Source organism: Apium graveolens, chromosome 2 (genome assembly GCF_009905375.1).
Source record: "Apium graveolens cultivar Ventura chromosome 2, ASM990537v1, whole genome shotgun sequence".
Taxonomy (NCBI): domain Eukaryota; kingdom Viridiplantae; phylum Streptophyta; class Magnoliopsida; order Apiales; family Apiaceae; genus Apium; species Apium graveolens.
Window position 1 is genome coordinate 271,766,684 of NC_133648.1, and position 9,310 is coordinate 271,775,993.

The window sequence follows — 9,310 nt, forward strand, 5'->3', positions numbered from 1 at the left end:
GAAAGTAGGGAGATTATTGAAGATCTTATATTACTAGAAAAATTTGAGATGTAACCCCGAAACACCCTTCCAATTTTCCTCTATTCCTTCTTATGTACTTGTAACTTGTCCTGCATTGTACTTGCTAACTGTAAATGCCATGAATGTTGGTGTTTATTCTAAGGCCGCAGCATTCTAGCTCGAATTTAATCGAGCATGGTTTATAGTACAGAGTACTATTAATAACACCGACTCCTCTTCTTAATCAACTAATCGTCATATTTGGTATGTCATTTATCCTTTTTATGTCCCTGTTAACATATTTGTTTGTTGAAGTTTTTATAATATTTAGACTTTTCGAGTTTTAGATGTTCAGGTTAATTTTTGCCTAATTATTTGTAAGTTGTATACTCCCTGTGGTGTTTTACCAATATTTTGTCACAGAAGAAGTAATATGTGGTCCGGTTATTTAAATACGTTTACTTTCTGGAGAGTCATTGTCATTTCTCTTTGTGATCATGTCTAATTACTTCTTGCTAATTTATTTGTAATTACTTTAATTTACACACATTAATATATTGTATGTTTATTCCAGATTGATGATTTTAACCTAAACTCTCCTCTTCGTTTCCTCTGGACCTTCCTGTCAATTGGTTAATCAACGAACTTAGTTGTAAATAGAACATATGTTAAAGCTATAGTAGTATTTTTATGTGTGTTGTAGGATGTCACCACACGAACTGATTGAACACTACTACTCGAGACATTTTGTATCATACTCTCATTTTCCCTTGTCTTTTTTGTATCAATTTTTATGCTGGGTTGTACAGGCTTTATTACGAGTTCATTCTAGAGGGTAAGGAACACCCAATAAATTGTAGGAAACTAGCAACTGAGAAGAAAAATTGGTTTCTAACTTCTGACAATCACGTAAGGGGTGAATCCTCAAATGTGCAAATTTTGCTGGACTATAATCAACTTCTAAAACAATATGGTGGGTTTATTCTTAATGTTTTTTTGCTAATGAAACACTCTTCCCTCTTATTCCGTAAAGGAAGCGAAGGAGATACCACTAAACCTTAATGTGAGTGAGTGGCAAAAGGGGGCAGGGGTGTTGTAATGAATCTATAGTTCTTCAAATTTGTTATTAATTTTACCAACTTCTAACCAAATATGGTCAAATTTGTTATTAATTTCACCAACTTCTAACTAAAGACAATAAAGTCATATACAAATACATATATACATATACATATAGTAACTTGAACTCTAATATTTTTACCAACTCAGCAATTTATTTTTCGGTTTATTAACCTCCAATAACCTTGAAGTCTAAACGCAGACAGATCTCTGGAGTGTTGGTGTCATTTTGTGAAAGTTAATTAATACTATGATTATTCCTGGAAGTTAATATATATTTACTAATTGGATTATGTGAATTGTAGGGAATGTGTGTTGGTGGATGGCCCTCGTGTTGGGAAACACATCCAAGCAGGTGTCAAGAAAGTTTATTATCATTTCACCAGCCAAATGAGTTGATATCTGAACATATGTCGTTGGAGTGAATATTAGCTAAGTTTTGTGAGTCAATTGTTCCATGTTCCCTACTAGTAGGGAGTGGGCTTCTGAAGGGTAGGGTCAAGTTTTGGATGTAAATTAGTTGGTTTAATTAGTTCATTTTGTTGTGATTTCCTTAGATTGTAGACTTATGATGGTTGTAGTTGGTAGATTTTGAAGTTTTGAATGTAATAGTATTTGATGGGGGTTTGTAAAACTTGATTTGAAGTTTGGTTTGGATTGTTTATTTTATTGACTTGTATGAAATACATGTTTTATGGTATGTTCAATTTACAAACCAATCCTATTAAATTTTTTTAAAAAAATATGTTACATTAGGTACTTAAATTGAGGCCGCCTGTGGGACCCACCCATGGGGTCCCATTTTTTTTACAAATTCTAAGTGCAAAGGTAACATACATAAGGTGATACTATAGACACAGTTTGATGTTACTTTTGACTGCTATTGTAACACAAATGTCAATGTTACACCAGACCAAAAGGGATGTTACCTTAGGGGCCAAAGGTAACTCGAAAAAAAGCAACTTAATTTTTATGTTACCTTAGGCCTTTTTCTGGCTGTGGTAACACTTTTTTGGGCCTGTTGTAACATTTTCTTGGTGTTGCTGTAGGCCATTTATGGTGTAGTGAATATGTTTATGGTTATAGATTTCCGAGCAGAACCTAGAGCATCCTCCACCTCGAGATACCCAGGCAAGTTTACGAACCCAACTCCATTTACAGTTGTATTGTGAAAGTATTGTTTTATTATCATTGTATAAATACCATGTTTGCCATGATACGTAGTTGTTAAATTTTCGCATAATATAGCGATGTTGTACGATAAGTATATATCGTTAAATGTTTAGTCCGCTTTAAGCGTGACGTATTATGTAAGACCGAGAGTCGGTCGGGATTTAAGATAAAACCCGAGAATCATTCTGGTGATATGATAGGACGGTTATGAGTCCATAGTAGTACGTTTTAAAAGGGACTTAACGTCTACTTACGAAACATTAAAACCCCTCGAACTTTTATTAAAACGATTTCCCAACGATCATATTCCCTCAACTATATTTATTGATTCGAATAATAAATACTATATACTTATTCTTTTATCATGGACGTAGTATACCCCAGCAATTATTTATTTCAAACTTGATTAATCATTAAAGATTAATTAATTACGTAAACACAAACTAGTTGAGGAATATTATTTTAAATACTCTTTTGAAGAGTAAACTCATTCGAGGTTTAATTATTTATCGATTACCATTAATTAATTATTATTTAATTAAAGAGTTTATTTTGATTTAAAATCATAAATCCTGATTTAAAACATACTTTCTGATTTCGGAAAATCATTCGAGTAATTTCAGATCGTCGGATAATATTATCCCGACTTATTTAATATCTTGAATATAGTTTCAAGGAGAAACTTTTCCCCTTATTTAATTATCTGTTGACAACGGTCAACTCACATCCTTAGTACTTCTTCCGAAAACTTTCGGAAGTACATATATATATATAGTAAACCTATGCCTATCAACAAGAAAAATTCTTGGAGGAACTTCGATGTGGTTCGAGTTCTCGAGATGTGATAGGATTTCCTAATGGACAAGGGAGGGGTAGAATCCAAGTGCTTCGTGTATTGGATAGACTACTGGTACCGTAGGAGACGGTACAATATGTACCTATGGACCTTCGAAATGTGTGTATACCCGAAATGAGGACACATAGCCCGTATGCGGCAAGGGTGATAACCGAGATGTGAAGGTGTCGTCCCTCTACTAGTAGAAAAGGTTACTTTTATCGCAGTACGACTGATCATCGTATGCGGTGGCTCCAACGAATGTCCTAATTCTTCCAATTGGAATTGTGATGCAATACCGTAACCCAAGCCTAGGTGCTGGGATTACTATTAAAGTATTCGCAGGATAATAAAAACCCTTAAAAGAATTGTTTTCATAAGAAGGTGTGTATCACCAAGGAAAACTATTTTTGAATAAAACATAATTATCATATATGATGTTATCATACAGTCATTTTCATACTGTACATTATTATGCTGGCATTATAGCTCACACTTATTTTCCTAAATTGACACAACACAACAGTGAATCAAGATGTCTGCCATGAGAACCACAGCTAGGAAATGGGTAGGAAATGGCCAGCTGTTCCGTAGATTGTTTGGTGCTGTACCACAGTAGTCAGAATAAGCTGGATTAGTTTCCAGTTGTTTATAGTTCGGCTTATTTATAAGTATGACTTATGTAAGGTAATAAACAAGAAACGTATATTTGGCCGGCGGACTAGCCTTACCTAAAGGTCACTCCCCAGTAAGATTAATTTACTTTTGGGTTGTAATAATTATCACTTGATGGTTGAAAATTACTCTAGTTATGATGGTTCGTTTCCAAGACAATAACCTGTAAGTGTGTGTGTGTGTGTGTGATAAGTGTGGGGTCGTAAAGTGTGAGTATTTATGACTGTAGTGTGAGTTATGTGAGTTTAGATGGCGTGGCCTCCGAGACTCCTGACCCCGGGTTTTGGGGCGCCACACAATAACTTTCAAAGCGGCTTAGAAATTTTGGAGAAGTCCTTGATAAATCGTCTGTAAAAACCTGCATGCCCAAGAAAACTTCGAATATTCTTGACTATAGTAGGAGGAGGTAGCTGCTCAATAATCTTAATTTTGGCCTTATCAACTTCAATTCCGTTTCTTGATATTTTGTGACCCAATATGATGCCTTCTTTCACCATGAAATGACATTTTTCCCAGTTAAGTACAAGGTTGGTTTCTTCACATCTTTCCAACACCTTACCCAAGTTTTATAGATAATCATTAAAAGAATATCCAAATACAGAGAAATCATCCATGAACACCTCTAGAAATTCACCAACCATGTCAGAAAAGATAGCCATCATACATCTTTGAAAAGTCGGAGGAACATTACATAAGCCAAATGACACCATTCGAAAGGCAAAAGTACCATAGGGACATGTGAATGTAGTTTTATGTTGATCTTCTGGAGCTACAGTTATCTGATTATAACCAGAGTACTATCAAGAAAACAATGGTACTCTCTCTCTGCAAGTTTGTCCAATAATTGATAAACAAAGGGCAATGGAAAGTGATCATTTCTAGTGGCCTTGTTTAACTTTCGATAATCAATACAAATTCTCCAACCAGTGACTGTCCTGGTCAAAATTAACTCATTATTTTCATTTTTTATCATAGTGAGTCCACCTTTCTTAGGCACACATTGTACAGGACTAACCCATGAGCTATTAGAAATCAAATAAATGATATATGCATCAAGCTATTTGATAATCTCTTTATTCACTAGCTCTTTCATGATAGGATTTAAGCGACATTGTCCTTCAATGGACCCCTTAGCACCATCCTCCAACAAAATTTTGTGCATACATATGGAAGGGCTAATACCTCGAATATCTGCAATAATCCACCCAATAAATTTCTTGTGCTTCTTAAGAATCTCTACCAATTGCTCTTCTTGTGCATCAGACAGTTCAGCAGATACAATAACAGGTAAGGTAGAAGAAGGTCCCAAATAAGCATACTTTAGATGAGACAGAAGAGCTTTTAGTTCCAACTTCGGTGCTTCATCAATAAATGGCTTTGGAATCTTGAATTCCCTTGAAGATAGCTCGAGTGATTCAAAGCGGCCTTTAGTACTTGTACTTCATGAATTGGTTTCCAACCAAGCTAAAAGATCAATATCATCAACTTCAACTCCAGATGCATTAAGAATTAGTTGTTCCAAAGGGTCATGTGAAGAATTATCCTCTAGTTTTGCAGAAACTAGATCATCAACCAAAGTGATCGCCGAGCAAAATTCTACATCATCGGAATATTTCATAGCCTTGAAAACATTAAACATCACCTTATCATCTTGAACTCTCATTGTTAGTTCTCCATTTTGCACATCAATCAATGTTCTTCCTGTAGCAAGGAAGGGCCTACCTAAGATAATGGGAACTTCTCGATCTGCCTCAGAATTCAAGATAATAAAATCAGCAGGAAAGATAAATTTGTCTACCTTGACCAAAATATCTTCAATCTTTCCTTCAAGATGAGCAAGAGATCTATCTGTTAGTTGAAGAGTGACAGTTGTAGGTCAAACTCCTCCAATTCCTAGTTTTCTGAATACAGATATAGGCATCAAGTTAATGCTAGCTCCCAAATCACACAATGTCATACCATAATAAGAATTTCCAATAGTGCAGGGGATAGTGAAACTCCCTGGGTCTTTCATCTTCGGTGGTATTTTATTCTGCACAAATGAGCTCCACTCTTGTGTTAGAGCTACCATTTCAAACTCTCCCATTCTTCGCTTCTTCGTAAGAATGTCCTTCATAAATTTCACATAGTTAGGAATTTACTCAAGAGCCTCAAAAAGTGGAATATTGATGTGAAGCTGTTTCAGAATATCCAGAAATTTACCGAACTGGACATCTTGCTTCTACTTTTAAAACCGTTGAGGGAATGGTGGTTTTGGTTGAAGTGTTGGAACAACCTTAGAAGTTTGAATACCACTATTGTCAGAATTTTTTTCTCATTTTTAGTTGTAGATGAAGCACCTTCTTTGGAATTAGATTTAGCATCCTCCAAGACTTTTTTCTTTTTTCAGTGTCATGTCTTAACAATGCTCATTCCTAGGCTTTTCAGTGTCGCTAGGGAGAGTTCCCTATGGTCGATTTATCAGCTCATTAGCTAGCTGTCCAACTTGATTTTCCAAGTTTCTCAATGATGCCGCTTGACTTTGTATGAGTGCATCATTATTATCCATGTATGCTTTTAACATATTTTCAAGAGACGAAGATTGAGATGCTTGTTGAGGAAACTGTTGTTGAGCTTGTTGAGAGAATCCAGGAGGAGTGTTAGGCCTTAAGGCATTTGCTGAATTTCCAGAAGTAGCCCCTTGATTGATCCAAGAAAAGTTAGGATGTTGTCTCCATGATTGATTTTAAGTGTTTCAATAAGGGCCACCCTTATTTTGATTCCCCACATAGAAGACAGATTCAGGATTTGAAGGACAATTATCGTAAGTATGCTCTTCACCACAATACGCACATAAAACATTATAAATATGATTACCCTATGAATTCATCGAGTGCCCCATAGATTGGTTACCTCCCATAGTCAAGCTCTTGAACATATTCTCCATGGATGACATTTGAGCTCGCATTGAGGTCACAGCATCGACCTCATATATTCCAGCCACTTTTTTTCCATCTTGAGCTCTATTGGTTGTCCACTGATAATTATTTGTTACAATTGTCTCAAGAATCTCATATGCCTGATTATAAGACGTAGCCAACAAAGCCCCATTTGCATATGCATCCACCATCAACTTTGTTTGAGCATTGAGATCATTATAGAATGTCTCCATCTGAATGTAATGAAGAAGACCATGATATGGGAATTTTCTGAGTAATGCCTTAAATCTTTCCCATGCCTCATATAAAGATTCATCATCCAGCTGCTGAAAAGAATTAATCTCATTACGGAGCTTTGCATTCTTGGTAGAAGGAAAATACTTCATCAAAAAAATTTCTGCCAAATCACTCCAAGTATTTACCGAAGATGGTGTAATAGAATTCATCCAATCTCTTGCCATGTCTCTCACAGAATATGGACATAAATTTAATCTCAAAGCATCATCCGTGACTCCAGAAAGCTTAAAAGAATCACAAACCTCGACAAACAACCGAAGGTGAAGATGAGGATCCTCAGTAACCATCCCACTAAACTGACCGATAGTTTACAACATCTGAAACATGACTGGCTTTAGCTCGAATTGTGTTGCTTGAATAGTTGGTTTGACAATTTCAGAATTCAACTCATCAACACGAGGTTTCCCTTACAGCCGCATAGCACTATCTCTATCATCCTTCACCATGCCATTGGGTACCAAATCCTGGTTATTTACCGGTTCACCCATGATAATATTTGCTTCCTTTACTCTACTTTGCACTCTTCTTCGTGCTTTAAAAGTTCTCTCAATTTCAGGATCAAAAGCAACTAATCCTGAGGGTTCTTCGTTCATACACAAAGAAACCTTATAAGCAATAATAATTACTCCCGTTAGTACATAAGTTACTAAAACCAAACTGCAAGAAAATTAACTTAGCAATTAATAACTAAAACAGTCCCCGGCAGCGGGGCCAAAAACTTGTTGCATAAAATACTGATGTGCAAGTGTACACAATCGCAAACAAGTAATATAGTATTAATACCAGTTATCGTACCTCAAGGACTGTATATTTGTATTAGTTTGCAAGTAATATCTGACAATTCAGTTGTCGAGCACTAAAGGTGTTGAAGATATTTATAACTAAACTGATTAATAAAACCTAATTTAAACAAAGAAAATTAAACGAACATGAAAATTTGGTACGAGATTCAAATATTAGAAGATAAGTCAGGATAATTACTTCCCCCTAACACGTGAAAATTGGTAAAAGAGTTCTGATGTACTATAGCAAATCCACAGTTCACTAGCTAGAATTCATTGGTCATTCCTCTCGAAATCACTATGGTATAATTCCTATCAAATAAACTAACATATGTCTATGCCAATTTACTTTTCAGAATAAAATTAAGCACCAATTCACAAAGCTATGCATGATCACAATATATGTCTATACCGTAACAATATTATAATGACAATATATAAGCATGCATCATTCAAGTTTTATGTCTATTAACTATAACCCTCTCGGTATTATAATTAATTCAATAACCTACTACATTTGATCAGACAATAGCAAGTATAAGCATGAAAATCACTTGAACCAATAAACTGTAAAACTACATACAATACTCTTTAACAAAACACCAATAATTCCATGTTAGGGTTCCATAAAAATCCCAACTTAAATAAAATTAGTTCATAATAAAAATCACAAAAGCATCCAAGTTTTGATAACACATATTCATAAAGAAAAAGTGAAGGAGAGAATTCAAATCACAAAGATGGAGAAAAATAATCCAAGTGAACGTCTTAAATGTTTGTGTTTCCTTCCTCAGGCTTCTTCTTCTCTCTGTAATGTGTATCTGTCTATTGTGCTAACTCCTTCTAATAGTCCCATTAGGTATGAATAATAAATTTAATATATATAATAAAAGTATTTTTAATGAATTAAAGCAAATATAAGAAGATTTTCTAATTAGAATTGAATTCCGAGAAAGTGAAAATTCGTAGTTGACTTTTGGGCTCTAATTCTGGGCTGATTCAGATGGATTATAAATTCAAGACCAATTCTGAATTGAAGCTCTTCTTATAGGCTTTTCATGGGTTATTAAAACGTCAGAATCAGACTTCTAGAACTCCAGATATGGCCCAAATACTGTAGACTGCGCAGCTGGCCCATAAAATCCGATTTTTAATCAAATTAAACTCCAAATCTGATTTTGTAAACTCCAAACCTTCCTTTATTATATCTCCTTGATACCTACAATAAAACATTAATATTTATTAAATAAAAATCCAAATCAATGCAAAATAACCAAGGTATAGGGATAATATTAAGATAAAGTGCATGTTCATCACATCCCCACACTTAGCATCTTGCACGTCCTCGGGCAAAGAATAAAAGAAAAAGTTTAAGCCCTAAACTACTAGTACCACTACCGTAGGTTATCACGGCTGCATTTGGCATATGCAACAAGCCCTTTAAACCCCTAAGTAGCCCTAGTGGACGAGTAAGGTCTCGTGAGGGTTTATAGAAGATATACCCACAAAAT

General features: G+C 35.1%; 1 non-coding gene across 1 annotated transcript; it reads left to right on the plus strand.

Moving 5' to 3' along the window:
- The first annotated feature begins 6,969 nt into the window (after nucleotides 1-6,969).
- Nucleotides 6,970-7,076, plus strand: LOC141710168 (small nucleolar RNA R71). Its single transcript, XR_012570701.1, has one exon. It is a non-coding gene; the product is annotated as a small nucleolar RNA R71 (small nucleolar RNA).
- The last annotated feature ends 2,234 nt before the right edge of the window (nucleotides 7,077-9,310 follow it).